The sequence below is a fragment of the Argopecten irradians genome, unplaced genomic scaffold, assembly GCF_041381155.1.
Source record: "Argopecten irradians isolate NY unplaced genomic scaffold, Ai_NY scaffold_0133, whole genome shotgun sequence".
NCBI classification, from domain to species: Eukaryota; Metazoa; Mollusca; class Bivalvia; order Pectinida; family Pectinidae; genus Argopecten; species Argopecten irradians.
Window position 1 is genome coordinate 4,203 of NW_027187600.1, and position 19,809 is coordinate 24,011.

Genomic DNA, 19,809 nt, shown 5'->3' on the forward strand with positions numbered 1-19,809 from the left:
ATTAATCAGCTATTTAACTCTTTCATTTTAGTCAGTTTTGTATTTATTAATTTATTACATTTCTTCTGTTTCAGCCGAGCTTTGACCATGGTACCTTTTGGGCGACCGACCAGTTTTTAACAGCTTTTTTTTTTTTCCTGACATGAAAGACAGCGCCATAGGGGAGTTAACTCATTTCATGAAAATAACCTAGACAGTGTTTACCTTTCCATAATTGACCTGAGTATTTAATTGTAGTATAGATTTGTTTTTTTTTTTTTTTTTTTCTATATATTTTTCTCATATACCTCTTTGGTTCAATTATCGTGTTATTTAATTTTATTCGAGATCGATAGTCGAGTGAAATTCGAGTTTTCGCCCTTCCATTGTCTGTACATTTGTAGGTCTCTCTGGTAAACGGGTTTTTTTTTTAGCAGTGAGATGGTGCAAATTTAGAGGTGAATTGTGTAATTCTTTCACTTCCAGATCTTGTAAAAACTGACTAGTATACATCAATATGTGAATGAAGGATAAGTTTAATTCTATTTTTCAAAATCATTTTCTTTCTAATAGCCACGATTCTTTAGTTCTGTCCAGTTTTTTTCGGGTTCAAATGTTGCTCTAGATTTGATTTTATCTGTCCTTGGAATCCTTCAGAGGTTTAATAATTCCCTTTTTTACATCAATTGGTATACATTTGTAATTTTAGAATCATCTGATTCAGAAAATCAGGGACAAATTTTAAATTTTTGGGGCTATTTTGTATCCATATTTTATTAGCTGCACCGTAATTTCTCTGTGTTATATCAGATTATATTATGACATTAATATGTTATAATCATTTCTTTATGATATTCTATTGTTTACTAAGTTATATATCTATAGTATTGAGCCAGTTCTGGAACTTTGATTTGCTTAATTGTTCAGTTCTGGATATTTTTTGCTAGAAATTCCAAAAATGGGGGGGTGGGGGGTAAAGAATATGAGTTATCTCCCCCTGACCTCCAAGTTTAATTCAATTGGTCATATTTCCTTGTAGTACACTAACTATACTATAGTTATAAGTAAAAGTCAAAAGTCTAGGTTCAAATTTCATTGAAATATTTAAATTTTTATTTCAAAACTGTTTCAATTCTCATAATTTTTCTTACAGGAATCTTCATTGTCGATACGAGTACACAGCTTGCAGTACCAGACCAACCCATGCAGCGAGCAAACTCCCATTTTGGAATCAGACCTTATGGACATGTAGCTTTCCAAAAATGGTAAATTTGAAAAATATGTAAAATGCTATAGGGACCGCAGAATCAAACCAAAAATAGATTCCTGGAAATCCCCTTTTGGGCACAAGATTTCATAGAGAGGTGAATGTTTCGGAGCCTGCTGATTGGGTATCCAGGGTGCATCAGTTTCAAAATGTTTAAATGTGTGGGTTGGGCAATACATGTAGATGTAAAATATATAAAGAAATTTTAAAATTCTGTCAATGTGTGTGTCTGACAGGGGGGGGGAGGTAATCAATATTTGAATTTCATGAATATTTTGGTCAATTTTTGGTGCGGAAATCAACATAAGATGGCACCCCCCACACATAAAAGTTTAGCAAGTTGGTAGATCTTTATTTCTTTTTATTCACAGGTATGCGAGATGCCATTCTTCAAAATTAGTGACAGGTGACCAGACTTGAAAACTCCATTTAACCCTTGACAGAGCGGCAAAACGTTAATATATCGTATATAGCGAAATCATTTGGTTTCTGCGGTCTCTATAGGATGACAACCCGGATATGACGTTTCCGTCATTCAGCGTCCCTGGACACCATTTGAATGAACCCAAATTGCATGTATTTGACTGGAAATCGAGTGTTGAAGGTATTTTGCTTGTATTTTATAAATATTTGGTAGCTATTTTTAGTACGGAGGCCTTTCTGTCTTGATAACGACACTGTAAATTGGTGGATTTTGTTGAAAAAAAAATCACATTACACATATGTTGTTAATATAGCTTAGCACATGAACCAATATCTTAGAGAGTGATTACACAGAAGATGTTTTTGTCACGATTATGACACAGGGGCTTGGGGGCAGTATGACACAGGGGCTAGGGTCCTGGCCGTGGGGGGGGGGGGGGGGGGTACATGTAAGAAGTCTGGTGACTTAGAATATTTAGAATATGATGTGTATTTCAATGATATTTAGTAAACTTCTCTGAATTCGCGTGATACTCTGTGATTAGGAGTTATTCAAGCCTAATAATCTCTTTCCCTGTATTTATCTATTTATCATGATCACTATTCTATTTATCTGTATATGTAAGTCAAATATTTTATATATAAATTCATCAAATGGATATAGTGTTGTTTGGTTCTGTAAAATAAACAGTATAGTCTTCTTTTTCAAAATTAAATGTTTAAGACTGGTCAGGAATAGGTAATAGATTCAGGCTGTAGGACGGTGGTTTTTATTTTGATACTCTGGGTTCCTCCAAGTATTGACACATCCTTAAATGGCCATGAACCCTAATCGATCTATATAAAACACTTTCTGTTTTTGTGTTCATTAATCAGCTATTTAACTCTTTCATTTTAGTCATTTATTTATTAATTTATATCATTTCTTCTGTTTCAGCCGAGCTTTGACCATGGTACCTTTTGGGCCGACCAGTTTAACAGCTTTTTCCTGACATGAAGACAGCGCCAAGGGGAGTTAACTCATTTCATGAAAATACTAGACAGAGTTACCTTTCCATAATTGACCTGAGTATTTAATTGTGAGTATAATTTGTTTTTTTTTCTCTATATATTTCTCTCATATACCTCTTTGGTTCAATTATCAGTGTATTATTAATTTATTCGAGATCGATAGTCGAGTGAAATTCGAGTTATCTCCCTTCCATTGTCTGTACATTTGTAGGTCTCTGGTAAACGGGTTTTTTTTAGCAGTGAGATGGTGCAAATTTAGAGGTGAATTGTGTAATTCTTTCACTTCCAGATCTTGTAACTGACTAGTATACATCAATATGTGAATGAAGGATAAGTTTAATTCTATTTTTCAAAATCATTTTCTTTCTAATAGCCACGATTCTTTAGTTCTGTCCAGTTTTTCGGGTTCAAATGTTGCTCTAGATTTGATTTTTATCTGTCCTTGGAATCCTTCAGAGGTTAATAATTCCCTTTTTTACATCAATTGGTATACATTTGTAATTTTAGAATCATCTGATTCAGAAAATCAGGACAAATTTTAAATTTTTGGGGCTATTTTGTATCCATATTTTATTAGCTGCACCGTAATTTCTCTGTGTTATATCAGATATATTATGACATAATATGTTATAATCATTTCTTTATGATATTCTATTGTTTACTAAGTTATATATCTATAGTATTGAGCCAGTTCTGGAACTTTGATTTGCTTAATTGTTCAGTTCTGGATATTTTTTGCTAGAAATTCCAAAAAATGGGGGGTGGGGGTAAAGAATATGAGTTATCTCCCCCTGACCTCCAAGTTTAATTCAATTGGTCATATTTCCTTGTAGTACACTAACTATACTATAGTTATAAGTAAAAGTCAAAAGTCTAGGTTCAAATTTCATTGAAATATTTAAATTTTTATTTCAAAACTGTTTCAATTCTCATAATTTTTCTTACAGGAATCTTCATTGTCGATACGAGTACACAGCTTGCAGTACCAGACCAACCCATGCAGCGAGCAAACTCCCATTTTGGAATCAGACCTTATGGACATGTAGCTTTCCAAAAATGGTAAATTTGAAAAATATGTAAAATGCTATAGGGACCGCAGAATCAAACCAAAAATAGATTCCTGGAAATCCCCTTTTGGGCACAAGATTTCATAGAGAGGTGAATGTTTCGGAGCCTGCTGATTGGGTATCCAGGGTGCATCAGTTTCAAATGTTTAATGTGTGGGTTGGGCAATACATGTAGATGTAAAATATATAAAGAAATTTTAAAATTCTGTCAAGTGTGTGTCTGACAGGGGGAGGTAATCAATATTAGAATTTCATGAATATTTTGGTCAATTTTTGGTGCGGAATTCAACATAAGATGGCACCCCCCACATAAAAGTTTAGCAAGATGGTAGATCTTTATTTCTTTTTATTCACAGGTATGCGAGATGCCATTCTTCAAAATTAGTGACAGGTGACCAGACTTGAAAACTCCATTTAACCTTGACAGCGGCAAACGTTAATATATCGTATATAGCGAAATCATTTGGTTCTGCGGTCTCTATAATGCATTAAGTAGCTAGGCCTAAGGTCACTAAAGATGGCTTCAATTAAAAACACACATGGTTACAATTATTATGGTAGTACTTAGCAAATGGAAAGTTTTATCTTTGTTATCATGTACTTTCAGTCAGCATACATACTTAAGACTTAAAACTATAACTGCAATGGATACTTTATATTATAATACTATACTTGCTCGAGATAAATTAAGTTCCTAATTTTTAAGTTTTTTAGATCGCCTGGCCCAAAGGGCTGGTTAGCTTATCATGTCTACTGCGGCGGGAATAGACTTTGTATATATTTTGGGTCTAAACCCCAAGGGCAGCCCTTTGGACCAGGTGAGCTTATGTATGGTGCAGCATATCCGTCCATCAACATTTCCTTTAAATAGCTGCTTGTCATGGAGTTCTGCATGGATTCTAACCAAATTTGGCCAGAACAGCTATCCTTGGGGGAAGGGGGATAGAGGTTGTACAAATTTGGGCTCTGACACCCAGGGGGGCAGGAGGGGCGGGCCTAATAGGGGAAATAGAGGTAAATCTTTTAAATCGCTACTAGTCAGAGTTCTGAATGGAATGCAGATTGTTACCTAATTTTAACCTTAAGAAAGATCCTTGGGAGAAAGGGAACAGAATATGTATAAATTTTGGCTCTAGACCCAAGGAGGGTACTAGCTAGAGTTCTGCATGGATTCTTACCAAATTTGGCCAGAAACATCCTTGGGGGAAGGGGAACACCTAGAAAAGAAAAAATGAACTTGTATTCATAACATAACTTGTTATTACAAACCAAGTGTATCATAATAATTTGAGTCTAAGCTGTATATTTCAGGAGAATTATTCTGATTTCTTGCATGGATTTGGCGTTTATTTGTTATTTGCTTATGTCAATTAGCTACATTTCTGCTTGTATTAGACTCACTCCTCATGAATTCTAGTATCATTTTCAACCATTTTGATGTTTAGAGCTTAAAACATAACATTAAAACTGATGTGCCTAAAAAGGAACACGAACTTCAAAAACCAGTGACGATACAAACCCCATGTAATATGAGCACAAAAATAACTTTATTCCTTCTTCTGAAAAAAATGTACGTTAACAATTATTCCAGGTAAAGGTCAACTAAGCAGTATTAGAATTACCTAAATAAATGGTCTTTATGACAAAATAACCTAATTTCATTGAGATTTACACCGCAGTTTCTTGTGATTAAATTGAATTGTTATTGTTTATTTATACATGTTTTTCCATGTGTCATGCTTGCACTATGTATACATTTGTATAGATCTGTGAAGTGATATCCATTTTCTGTCCTATTTTCCCCTTTTCTATCTCTTATGTTAATTGTTAATTTATTAGTTTATATACCATCCCTCTTCATACCCTTATCCCACTTAACCTCCTTCCCCCCTCCCCATCTGTTTTTTTTCTTACCCCCCTGCCCCCTTTTCATAAATAATAAAAAAAAAAACAATGTAATTTCTAGTGTATGAGAGGAAAATGCCAGAATGGAAGGAAATTGTAGTAATGTGCATGTATATGTGGCAAATGTAGTCTTTGTTAAAACGTTGTTTGGAAAATCAAAAATTAAAAAAAAAAAAAAAAAATTGTTATTGTTAACCACTTTTAGTTGCTTTATTATAAAATTGTCAGCAAAATATCCACAATTTCAGGAAACAGCGTATAACATTGCATACATCTGTTATTTTATATTTTGGAATAATCACTGTTTCACATACTTGCTTACCATACCATTTTTAGGTCACCTGAGACGAAGGCTCAAGTGACCTATTCCAATCGCCTTTTGTCCGTCGTCGTGCGTCGTGCATCGTATGTCCGTAAACAATTTACATTTTCAACTTCTTCTCCAAAACTGCTGAAGCAATTTCAATGAAATTTTGCACAAACCTTCTAAGGCATAAGGCCAATCCAAATTGTGAATTATATGGTCCCCACCCCCCAGGGGGCTGTGGGAGGAGCCAAAAGGGGTAAAATTGAGTAAAATTTCAAAAATCTTCTTCTCTACTCACAGATGTGGTAGAATCAAATACTCTTCATAGATAGAAAGGTCTTAAGGTCCTTTACAAAAATTGTGAATTATATAACCCTGGGGTCTCTAGTTTCACCCTGGGGAGGGGGGTTAAGTTTACTATAGTTTATATTGGGAAAACACATTTTTGCTCATTATTTGGTCATTTGTAATAGGAAATGAGTCAAATGTAGTCAGAATTATTAGTATGAGATGGCCATTTAATCCTATTAACAAATTTTCTATGACTGACCCCCAGGGGCCTTAGGGGCGGGGTCAAAAGGGGTCAAATAGGCTAAAACTTCAAAAATCTTCTTCTGAAATTCTGGAAATGGTAGAATCAAATACTTTTCATAAATAGAAAGGTCTTAAGGTCCTTTACAAAAATTGTGAATTATATAACCCTGGGCTCTCACGTTTCCCCCTGGGGAGGGGGTCAAGTTTACTATAGTTTATATAGGGAAAACACATTTATGAGCATTTTTTGCTCAATTTTTATTGGAAACGGGTCTAACTAGGTTAGAATTATTAGCCTGAGATAGCATTTTAATATCATATCCACATTGGTCTTGGCCGACCCCCTGGGGGCAAAGGAGTGGGGCTAAAAAAGGGTCAAATAGACTAAAACTTCAAAAATCTTCTTCTGAAATTCTGGAAATGGTAGAATCAAGAACTTTTCATAAATAGAAAGGTCTTAAGGTCTTTACAAAAATTGTGAATTATATGATCCTGGACTCAAAAATATTCTTTTAACTTCTGGAAAGGTATAATCAAATACACTTTATAGATGAAAAGGTCTTTAAAGTTGGTTTATAAAAATTGTGAATTATATACCCTGGGGTCTCACGTTTCCCCCTGGGGAGGGGGTCAAGTTTACTATAGTTTATATAGGGAAAACACATTTATGAGCATTTTTTGCTCAATTTTCATTGGAAAGGAGTCAAACTTGGTTAGAATTATTAGCCTGAGATAGCATTTTAATATCATATCCATATTGGTCCAGGCCGACCCCCTGGGGGCAGAGGGGCGGGGCCAAAAAAGGTCAAATAGGCTAAAACTTCAAAAATATTCTTTTAACATTCTGGAAATGGTATAATCAAATACACTTTATAGATGAAAAGATCTTAAAGTTGGTTTATAAAAATTGTAAATTTTATAACCCTGGGGTCTCACGTTTCCCCTTGGGGAGGGGGTCAAGTTTACTATAGTTTATATAGGAAAAACACTTTAATGAGCATTTTTTGCTCAATTTTCATAGGAAAGGAGTCAAACTTGGTTAGAATTATTAGCCTGAGATAGCATTTTAATATCATATCCACATTGGTCCTGGCCGACCCCCTGGGGGCAGAGGGGCGGGGCTAAAAAAGGGTCAAATAGGCTAAAACTTCAAAAATCTTCTAAAATTCTGGATATAGTAGAATCAAATAATTATAGATAGAAAGGTCTTAAGGTGTTTTATAAAAAATTGTGAATTATATGACCTTGAGGTCTCGCGTTACCCCTGAGGAGGGGTCAAGTTTACTTTAGTTTATATAGGAAAAACATATTTGTGAACATTATTTGCCCAATTTTCGTAGGAAATTAATCAACCTTGATTAGAATTATTAGCCTAAGATATAGCATTTTCACATCCATATCCGTCCTCGATGACCCCCTGGGACCAGAGGGGCAGGACCAAACAGGGTCAAAATGATTAAAATTTCAAAAAATACCTCTAAGTTCACAGGTTTGATGGAAGCAAATACTAAATCACTGAACAACTTCAAGGCCCAGCTTATAGTGTTTATATGTCTTTAATTTGTTTCATTATTTGTTTCATTATATATTCTAACTCAGGTGACCGTTAAGGTCCATGGGCCTCTTGTCTTCTTCATGCTTCAATACTCTCATGTGGTTTAATACAGTTCAGGATTTGTCCATTTCTGTTCACAAACTGGTATAAATTCAGCTTTCCAAAGTAACTAGTCGATACACACCAGACCGGTGATCTTTCAAACTTTACATTAAAATATTTCAGGTACATATGGTCACAGCATCTATATTATTAATTTCATGATCCATCATGGGTTACGTCCCCTTGCATCAACATTACGTGAGGGGTCACGTTCTGGTGACCTTTCAAATATGCTAATCAAATTGTTTCTTCCAGATCGTTTCATGAACATTCCTTAAATTCAAGGATTTCCTTTCCTTAACTTTTAAATTCTGCATAGGAAAGCATTACAGATTTTTTTTTTAACTTAAGATTTCCTATGGAGAAGTCTAAGTTAAGGAAAGTTTGAGATACTGGTACCTGAGAATCTTGGAAGTGAATCTCAACGGACTAGATTGTCTAGTTGGGAAAAGATGTCGGAATTATTTTTTTCGTGTACGAAGTCAATTCGCCCAAAGAGCACAACAAAGTCAAAGCCATTCCTAATCTTTGAATAAGTGTATAATTAGCATTGAATTGTTGGTAAAGACTATGATGCGAATTTGGCATAATTCTAAATTTAAAACGGACATGGTTAATTTTCTGATCATTCATGTTAGGCCATACAAAAAATATTTGTGTTTCCGGTAACCCGACCAACTCTATAAAATTAGAGCCTACTCAAAAACTTTTTATCAGTTTTGTCCTCAAGCAAACAAATAACAACCTCAATTTTGTTTGGTTTTGCACAAAATTAGGAATGTGGGTACAAATGCGGTAAATTTAAGACACTAATAATAACCGGGAAATCAAATCCATGGTTTATATAAGGTTGAATAAAGTCTATTTCAGTTTTTTTACTGCAAGAAACTGGGATGAAGAGAAAAAAATATATATATATAAAAAGATTCAAGGGTGTTACCAGAAACAAGAATATTTTTTTATTTGGCCTTAACCTGACCCTGATCAGAACCTGCAGCTCGTTTGCTGCTTTAACTCACTGCAATTAAAGACAACATAATCAAATTGATGTTGAAATGGTCATTTATTTGATGACGTAGTTATCATCAAAAATTGGTTGTCATACAAGTATTGTAATCGCATTACGTTATAAATGAGAAACAGCAAAGATGGGGTTCAAATCTTGCCATCTTGCTGATACAAGATATATCGTGTACATGTATTCATGACCAGGGCTAAAAACCAGAGATAAAAACTGTAACACAGAAAAAACTCTGGAAAACTTTCTGAAAATAGTGAAACATAAAAAGTTATCTTGCTGATACAAGATATATCGTGTACATGTTTTCATGACCAGGGCTAAAAACAGAGATAAAACTGTAACACAGAAAAAACTCTGGAAAACTTTCTGAAAATAGTGAAACATAAAAAGTTGTCATACACAAAGAAAAATATGTAGTACATGCATATAGAAATATAAATGAGAAGCAGCAAAGATGGGGTATAACATATACATCTTGCCATCTTGCTGATGCAAGGATATATTACTCTTGTATTCTTATCCAGGGTTAAAAACCAGAGAAAAAACTGTAATACAGAGAGAAAAAAACTCTGGAAAACTTTTCTGACAATAGTGTAACCACAAAAGTTGTCGCACACAATGACAAAACTAATTCAGTAAACACATATAGTAAGCACTTCCTAAATATATATAAACTAGCATTAAATTAGGACGCGAGTCATAAGTGTGGGTTAATAAGTAATGAAATTAAAATACAAATTTCTTAATCACCGTACAATGGCTTTTTTCTTGAAAAGTTATCTGCAGACTGGGAAGTGACAATGCCCCCCACATGCGGTATATGTAGACACATTGATACAATATAATCTTTTGTATTGATGTCCGAAATAAAAAACCAGAGATAAAACTGTGATACAGAAAAAAACCTCTGGAAAACCTTCTGACATTAGTGTAACGACAAAAGTTGTCATACACAAAGACAAAAATATGAAGTACATACATATAGATATATAAATGAAAAGCAGCAAAGATGGAGTACAAATCTTTCTGATACAATAATATATCACTTTGTATATATCAGAGAAAAACTGTAATACAGAAAAAAAACTCTGGAAAACCCTGACATAGTGTCGAGGTATAAAAAACCAGAGAATACAAAATGTACAAATACATTCAATGATAAAAAACTCTGAGTTAAAAACCAAGAAAATAGTTTACAAAATATAATAGACAAAGCATTAATAGAGAAGCAAATATGGGGTACAAATCTTGCTGATTCAATGATACAATACACTTGTATTCATGTCTGAGGTTTTAAAAACCAGAGATAAAAAACTGTAATATAGAAAAAAAAAACCTCTGGAAATCATGACAATAGTTTTACCATATAAAAGAGAGGCAGCAAATATGGGGTACAAATCTTGCTGATACAATTATACTCTTGTATTCATGTCTGAGGGTTAAAAACCAGAGATAAAACTGTAATTAATACAGAGAAAAAAACTCTAGAAAACCTTCTGACAATAGTGTTACCTAAAAACTTGCAATTATGCAGTACATACATGTACATATAGAAAACCCTTAGATATAAATGGGATGGGAGTCATTAGGGGAAGGGGGTGGGGGTGGGTGGTATTAAATAATTAATAAGTTATGTTGGTAAATTTCATAATCACTGTACACTGGTTATCTCGTTTTCAGATTTCATTGGTCAAATAATCTGCCGCTGATAATATAATATTGTATCTAGTATTCATGTCCAAGGTTAAAAACCAGAGATAAAAAACTGTAACACAGGAAAATAAACCACCTCTAGAAAAACTTGACAATAGTGTAACCTATAAACTTGTCATACATAAAGACAAAAAATGCATATATACATATATATGGGTGGGTTATTAAACAAACAAGTGTTGGAATTAATATATATTTCCTAATTTAGCCGTACAATGGAAATATCTTGAAAATTATCTGCAGCTGGACAAGCGGGGCCCTTTGATTGATTGATTGGGCTTAACGTTCTTGTTCGGCCCTTAAAAATGAGCAGTCCTCATGTAGTCAGATTTCATGGTCAAATAATCTGCCACTGAAACTTTAACTGACCAATGATTAAGTGCAGGATTCAAGGTTTATTTATTCTCTTGACTCATAAAAGTATGAAGCAATCAAAATATTAGTGCTTTTAGCATATATACATGTACATATATAATTGAAAAGTAATCAAGAGGAATTAGGTCAGAAAGGCCACTTGATAAAGATTGATTTTGAATTAGTTTACACAAATTGTCTAGTCTACCTTTTGTAATCTGTTTTACATTAAATATATTAAACTTTCCTTGCATTAGTTCTTGACTTGAATAAGTATTAGTGCATTTATTTTAGAATAAGATTTATTTCTTAAAACATTACTAATTCCTGTGCTCATTTTAAAAAGATAAAATACATTGCCAATGTTGATTTACATAAATTACAATTTCTCTCATTTTGCAGAATACGAACCTTTCTTCGATTCATGATTCTTCATGTAGATTAATATAAAGCGGTTCTAAATGTATACATAATTTTGCTATCATTTCATTAAGTTCTAATAAAATACTTTACTATGTCAAACTGTGTCAATATCATCATACAGTTTCTGAATAAATTGATGAATTGATCTTAAATTCATCTTTTGTAAACTAGCTATTTGATTATATATACAGTGTATTCAAACATTACTTTAAGTCAGCTCTGGATAAAATATCTTTAACATGTGACATTAATTTAAAAGAATTTACAAAAGTTAATTGATCTAATATCTTTAACATGTGACATTAATTTAAAAGAATTTACAAAAGTTAATTGATCTAATATCTTTAACATGTGACATTAATTAAAAGAATTTACAAAAGTTACTTGATCATTTACTTAATGTTATAAGGTTGTGCAAAACATAATTCTGTATTTTATTTCAATAGCAAGCTCGCCAAAGAGCATGAAATTGTTTGTACACTTTCTTAATTTAAGGATGCCTTTACAAAATTGCAAATGTCTTTTTCTATAACATTTGTATTTTCAAATCTTCACACTTTGTATGGATACATTTTCAAAAGAACTGGCATTACAAGTGAATTGAATATCAACAGGAATAGATAAGTTTCTTTTAGATAGCAAATAGATTTACTTGCTCTTTCAGGAGTTTCCTTGCTTTAAAAAAGCTAACATCAAAATAAAAAAATGTATATACCTAGATATGTATACCCTTCTAATAAATCTAATTCTGTATTAAATAGTATACCTAGATATGTATACCCTTCTAATAAATCTAATTCTGTATTAAATAATATACCTTATGTATACCCTTCTAATAAATCTAATTCTGTATTAAATAATGTACCTAGATATGTATACCCTTCTAATAAATCTAATTCTGTATTAAATAATATACCTAGATATGTATACCCTTCTAATAAATCTAATTCTGTATTAAATAATATACCTAGATATGTATACCCTTCTAATAAATCTAATTCTGTATTAAATAATATACCTAGATATGTATACCCTTCTAATAAATCTAATTCTGTATTAGATAATATACCTAGATATGTATACCCTTCTAATAAATCTAATTCTGTATTAAATAATTGAAGTTGTTGGACTGGTTTACAATTTGAGAATATTATGATTGTTCCCCTTGATTAAAGATGCTCCACCGCTGACAGAGCATAAATGATGTTCATCATTTGAACAATAATTTGTGATTAATCTTGTCTATTTATGCCTAATTAACACAAAAAATAATATAAAATAATTTATTTCGCCTTAAGTGCTTGCGCAATCAGTACTTCATTCCATATAGGATAAAGTGCCACAGAATTTTTTCGGGATACAATTAATTATTTTTCATATTTTTAACTTGAAGTAAAATTAAAAGCTCAAACTTTTCAAAGGTGGTAATGGTGTGAAGTAAGTAACTTTTGTAACTGAAGAAAAATACTAAATCGTCTGCTTCTGTTTTTGATAGTGAAAAAAATACCATTTGTCAGCGGTGGAGCATCTTTAAATAGGATTTGACATTTGAATCTATTTGATGTTGATAAAATGATAATTCATTAATGATCTTATTAAAATGATAATTTATTAATTAGTTTAAATAATAATTTATTAATGACATAATTATAAAAAAATTGGTTGTCATACAAGTATTGTAATTGCCTTACATTTCTATTCAGCATTATAAATGAGGAGCAGCAAAGATGGGTTCAAATCTTGCTGATACAAATGTACAATGATAAAATACTCATGTATTCATATCCAAGGTTAAAAACCAGAGATAAGACCAACATAGTAAAAACTCTGGAAAACCTTCTGACAATATTGTAACATAAAACATTGTCACACCAGAAACATATGTTTTTGTTGACGTAAGATGGACCTCTGGTTTATACATTACAGGCATTTTCCCTCGGCTAACTTTAATTCATAGTTTTGCATCAATACAAAGATTAAACATATCATGGTCATGATTTTTGAAAGCATGAAAATAAGAAAAATTATACTTTAATTTTAGACAGTCAGACATTCAAAACTGGAAGTGCATTTTGTATTACATTATTGTATGTAAGTTAAAATGTTATTTTTTTATTTCCAAAGTCTACTAAAACTATCTGAAAATTATTGAACTTTTGTATCATATCAAAGTTATTCTCCTATATTTAACTATTTAAGAGCATATTTAAAGAGCATATATATCGTTAGCCTATACAGAAGTGCATCTGCCAATCTAAAAATGGCCCATATATATATGTTTCTGGTCACACAAAGACAAAAAATGCAATACATACATAGAAAACTCGTGATTTTTGTAGACGCTTGATGATTCTTAACAGATGCATAAGTGCTTTAATTCTTTTGAAACCATACATAAAAATGATATTGGTCAAGGAAGTAATATCAACAGTTATTTTCCATATAACACTGGATCCTTATAGACAAAGGGACAGATCGCCTTGAAAATTCAACAATCTTTTGTCCACACTGTTAGAATTACTTATTTGCCCCATATAAAAATGATATACAATGTACACGTATTTGTTTCAAAATAAAATTCATAAATCCCATAATTTTGATTTTTTGTTCACTTACGTACTGATGACATCTACAGTACCTGTAGGTGATATTTAGAAATAAAGTGAGATAACTCCTTAATTGAATTTGTTATCAACGACAAATTAAGACAGTATAGTTTCAAATTGATCTATCTTACTAAATCTTATTCCATATCATATTGATTTTTCAATGATTATTTTATTACCACACTTTTTTCAATGCTATTTTCTGGTCTACAAGGCAGATGGTCATAACAGCTCAAGCCAGTATGTGTAGAAGGACAATGTTTTCAAAAATAAAAAAATATAATTTTTGAAGTTTATCTTAAAATTATTGACTAAAGAATATAGAAATTAAGTCCTTTGGAGTGAGAATGTGAATTAGTAGTTTTAGTGATAGGGTCAGTTCGTACGCGCCTCCCACGTCAGTCCCGTCTAGTCGTTTGTGTCCTGTCATTTGGGAGGTTTTTCGTCAATGTCTTGCAGAGTGAGTAAAAGGATTAAAGAACTTTACTTTTCTATATTCATTAATTGAATAATATAAAATGAAATTTGGAAAAAAAAAGAAATTATTCCAAAAACAGGCCACACAATGACAATTTTTCCAAAGATTATGATCAAGAATTATTTTTCAAAACATACTTGTTATTGCAAGAGCAAAAAATGACCCTTCTGGCCTTCATAGACTAAAACATAACATTACTAAATGTGTCATTTTTAGAATATGAAATTCTGAATTATTTGGAAAATATAAGTCAATGTAATTTGAAATCAGAGACAAGAATTTGAATTTTTTATCTTCAGTTGTGCAATGTTAGATTTTTTAGAATAAATAGATGTAATTATAATGTATATTCTTAACCTTAAGACTTTATTTTCAAATGATGGGAGGTTTCTGTTTTGATGAAAAAAAGGCATTCGTCTTTTATAAGAATAAACGTGCTAAAAATCTTTTGTCTCCCTTGACACTAGTTCACTAGGTAAGTCTCTTTATCAAAAATAGTTTTCTCCTTCTACCATCATACTGATATGATCTAGTTGCTAAAAACATAAAGATGATCCACCGCTGACATACAGTATTTTTTCTCTATCAAAAACAGGAGCAGATGAATTAGTATTTTTCTTCAGTTACAAAAGTTACTTACACAATTACCACCATTGAAAAGTTTGAGCTTCTTTTTTATTTCAATAGAAAAATATTAAAAATACTCAATTTTGTCCCGAAAGAAATCCATGGCGCTTAAATAATGCCCTATATCGAATGAAGTATTGATTTCGCATGTACCAAAAGCAAAATAAATGATTTAATATGTATTTTTGTATTAGAGACATACATTATTAACATCATTAACTATCATTTACCGTTCAAATAATAATGGGTATCGTTTATGCTCTGTCGGCGGTGGAACATCCCAGAGTAACAAAATTCAATGAAATATTTCGTAAATGATTTTGGCACTAGTGTGAAAACTTTTTTTATTAAATCGATCCTGGTATTAAGGATCTGCTCTGGTTAAAAGTAAAATTTGTCTGACTATACAAACGATAATCTAAAGCAATATTTTGCAAATTAGTTGTCTGATAAGTTTAATATTCATGAAATTGACAAAACCAAAGTTTGTTTTAAAGCAAAAATAATAACACACTGTCAACCCATATTTTTGCTCAGAACAGCTGTGTATGTCCCCCCTACCCCCTAAATTTTGAAGATGAAAATACCTCGTTTTTGCCAGATTGAACGCTTCCCAGAAAAAGTTCTGATGACTGACTTTTTCTAAGATTTTGCAGCTCAAAGTTGTTTCTAAAACCATCATAAAAACAGGGGGTCAGTGTGTTTGATGTTTTGTCCAATTACAAAATGTGTTATTTTTCAGCTTTTCTTGTAAAAAATTAAAAGAAGTTGATCTTTCACTAAAATGTAAAAAATAAAGACCAATATGTTATAATCCCCCCCTTAAATGCTTATCATTGACATCTCAGTGATCATAACAAAACGATTTACAGCAAAAATTAACTCAATGTATCTAAAACTGTTGTTGCACTGACAAGTTAAGTAAAACTATTGAAGCTAACAAGGTGAAATTTCACCTCTCTACAAATTTAAAATGTAAAAAAAATGCACGTTTTCAAAATGGCCGCCAAATCAAACTCATATATGAAAAATTTACAACAAAAAGAAGTCCACTTCGTAACATATTTTTATATAGCAACTTGCTACAAATTAAATGGTGAAAATTAGTTTTTAAAAATCTTTAATTAAAGATGAATCGAGACTTCAACGAGACGGAAACCTCACCAGAGCAGATCCATTAGTGGTATTCAGTTCGTATTGATAGTGTGTATAACTCAAGTATTGACCTTAAAGTTTAATAATTCATTAACATCTTTATCTCTCTTTAATGAGTGAAAAAAAGAAATTGACTTTGATTTAATTTACTAAATTTCATAACAGTACCTGAATGGAAAGGTACCGGTATCTGCCAATCACTATTTATCAGGGATCATCTGCCATCGGGTGTCACTATCCTGATAATTGACACTATCTTGATGGTATCACTATCGAACATTTTGGATTGTCAACAGGAGTCACCAGACTTCCTTCTTTTGAGATGAGATAAGAGAGCCAGGCACCAAATGAGGTGCGCAGATACTGGAGTTGCCATTCGGGTTGTCACTATCCTGGTGGTTGTTACGATCCAATGGTGTCACTATCTTCATGGTTGTCAAATTCCTGATGGTTATGGCTATGGGTTCGAATCCCATGTGGGGCAGTTGCCAGGTACTGACCACTGGCCGGTGATTTTTCCCCGGGTACTCCGGCTTTCCTCCACCAACAAACCTGGCACGTCCTTACATGACCCTGGCTGTTACTATTCTGATGGTTAATTGCCACTAACCTCATGGTGGTCACTATCCTGACGGATGTCACTAACTTGATGGTATCACTTTTCTCCGATGCCTACGTTTTGGGTTTGCCAACAAGAGTCGCCAAACTAAAACTTCCTTGTCTTGGATTGAACAGCCAATGAGTCCAGTGCCTTGCAGAACCCCAAAAGTGGTCAAGATACTGCAGCTGTCATTGGAGAGAAATAGTGAAATCATTCAGTAAAGTGGAAATCATGATATGACATGTTTATAGTTTCTTTTAAAGATTGCGGTTACAAAATTCCACTAATAAAAGATAGCTGCATGTTAGCTACTTGGCAGACATATTTTTCCCAAATTACTACTCAACAAGGGTACTAGGGAAACATATATACAGATAGTATGTTGATTCGAAATAACATGAGCAATAAAACTGCAATTTAACTTTACAATTAGATGTAAGCTTTACACATGAGGTTTTATAGTAAATGTACCTGTTTGGAGCTCTGCTAATCACTAATGGTCACCATCACGGAACGTCTGCCATCGGGCATCACTATCCTGATGGTTGTCATTTTTTTGATTGTGTCACTATAATCCTGATGGTTGTCATTTGTTTGATGGTGTCACTATAATCCTGATGGTTGTCGATATACTGGTTGTCACTATCATGGTGATCATCACAATCCTAAGATGCCAATTATTTTGAATTGCCAACAACAGTTACAATAATAAAACTTCCTTTTCTTGGGGGGTGAACAGCCACTTAGAAGAGTTATGAACCTTGTAGATCACCAAAAGATACTGCAGCTGCCATTTGGGGAGAAAAAGTAAAATCAGTTAGTTTGGTGAAAAACATATGATCTGATTGAACCCAGTGGTTACAAACTTAACTATTTCAAATTCAAATTAGCTGTCTGTTAGCTATTTTAGACATATGAGCCCCAATATGCAATGTGCTCAACAAGGGTACTAGGGAAACCTTTATTCTTGCATGAAAATTGAGAGAGATCCCTTTGTAGTTTTGATAAATTATCAATGGACACAAGAATTCCACGGAAGTGGATGTGTCGCCTGCACAGTATCACAAAAAATAGTTATTTACAGTTGAAAATATTGTTAATTATTAGGGGAAGTTATCAAGTCTCGTAACTCTTGCAAATATGGATGGATTTGGACCAGTATCAAACCACTCCCAGATCTTATTAACCAATATACCAAAGGAGAAGGTACGTTAAGACTCGAATATGGCCTCAAAATTAATTCTCCTGTAAAGAACAACATATTTTGCCATATAACAGCTGAATACATTTGCTAACACATTACATCTCGAAAATATCCCGCATGTGCCAATTATGTTCACTATGACGTCATCAACATGCAGTTTCCCGCCATTTTTTCACAAAAATACTTGAAAAATCATACTTTTTGAGTGGTTTTCTCTAAAAATGAATGTGGCCGCCTTCGTGGAGCAGAAAGAGATTTTCACACGTTGTGTATCGTGTATTTACGCATATCCATGCAAAATGTAAAGTTGCTCCAAGGTGGCGGCCAAATCCATTTCAAGCCTTTTCTAACCTAAAGATGATGAATTTCTAGCAAAATTTGGCGAGAAGAGAAAAATCATCAATTTGATGACGTCATAGGTGGGACACATAGTGTACATGGTTATAAAAAAAATATGTTTTAATGAATGGCAAGTATGAGAGTATTTATTGATATGAAATAGATGGGGATCAGAGTTATTTTTTTCGGCCTGAAAAATTAAAGGCCAAATACTGGTCCTATCATATCTACTCCTTTGGTTGAAATTGGACAATACCAAAGTTATCAAGTGAAAACCATGGATTTATCTGTTTTGACAATTTTAAAGTCCCATTACTCTTGGAAATATTGATGGATTTTGACAATTATTGAACTCATCCGAGATCACATTGATAAAAAGCAATATACCAAATGGTTGAAATTAGGACAATAAATACTAAAGCTATTGAGTGGAAACCATGGATTTATCTATTTTGACAATTTTAAGGTCCCGTAACTCTTGTAAATATTGACAGATTTTGACAATTATCGAACTCGTCTAAATCTTATCGATATAAAGCAATGAACCTTTGATTGAAATCGGACATTAAATATTTAAGTTATCGCACAGAAACCATTTCCCAGACGACGACAGTGCAGACATAGTGATACCTAAGTATTTCCCTTGCATTGTAGGCGACACAAAAATGATGGACGAACGGACACTGGTCCAAGGATAAAAGATAATTTGAATGACCCACCACTTGATGGTGATGGGCACAAAATACACACATGCAGTTGCAATAACACTGTAGTTTAATTTTACAATTCAATTATAGCTTTTTTTTAATATAAGTTTTTAATAGTAAATGTACCTGAATGGAGCTCTGCTAATCACTACTAGTCACCATTACGTCTGCCATTGGGTGTCATTATTCTGATGGTTCTCAATATTGATGGTTGTCACTATCCTGGTGGTTGTCTCTATCCTGATGGTTGTCACTGTCCTGATTGAATCACTATCCTGGTCCAGATGCTCTGCTAAGCATTATGGGTCGCTATCAAAGAACGTTTGCTATCTAGTGTCACTGTCCTGATGGTTGTCGCATATCTTCATGGATCACTATCCTGGTGGTTGTCTCTATATGTTGTTCAATGGTATCACTATCCTGGTCCAGAT

At 32.9% G+C, this 19,809-nt stretch overlaps 4 long non-coding RNA genes across 4 annotated transcripts; 2 read left to right on the top strand and 2 right to left on the bottom strand.

Moving 5' to 3' along the window:
• Positions 1-202: 202 nt before the first annotated feature.
• Positions 203-1,681, top strand: LOC138311838 (uncharacterized). Its single transcript, XR_011206762.1, has 3 exons — positions 203-233; positions 1,133-1,244; positions 1,618-1,681. It is a non-coding gene; the product is annotated as an uncharacterized lncRNA (long non-coding RNA).
• Positions 1,682-1,813: 132 nt separating this feature from the next.
• LOC138311845 (uncharacterized) lies at positions 1,814-5,262 on the top strand. Its single transcript, XR_011206766.1, has 3 exons — positions 1,814-1,850; positions 2,607-2,748; positions 3,628-5,262. It is a non-coding gene; the product is annotated as an uncharacterized lncRNA (long non-coding RNA).
• A 3,932-nt stretch (positions 5,263-9,194) lies between these two features.
• Positions 9,195-10,213, bottom strand: LOC138311841 (uncharacterized). The gene is made up of 2 exons (XR_011206764.1): positions 9,508-10,213; positions 9,195-9,384 (listed from the first exon to the last, which is right to left on the bottom strand). It is a non-coding gene; the product is annotated as an uncharacterized lncRNA (long non-coding RNA).
• Positions 10,214-13,326: 3,113 nt separating this feature from the next.
• On the bottom strand, positions 13,327-19,742 carry LOC138311840 (uncharacterized). The gene is made up of 3 exons (XR_011206763.1): positions 19,505-19,742; positions 17,600-17,915; positions 13,327-17,313 (listed from the first exon to the last, which is right to left on the bottom strand). It is a non-coding gene; the product is annotated as an uncharacterized lncRNA (long non-coding RNA).
• Positions 19,743-19,809: the final 67 nt, after the last annotated feature.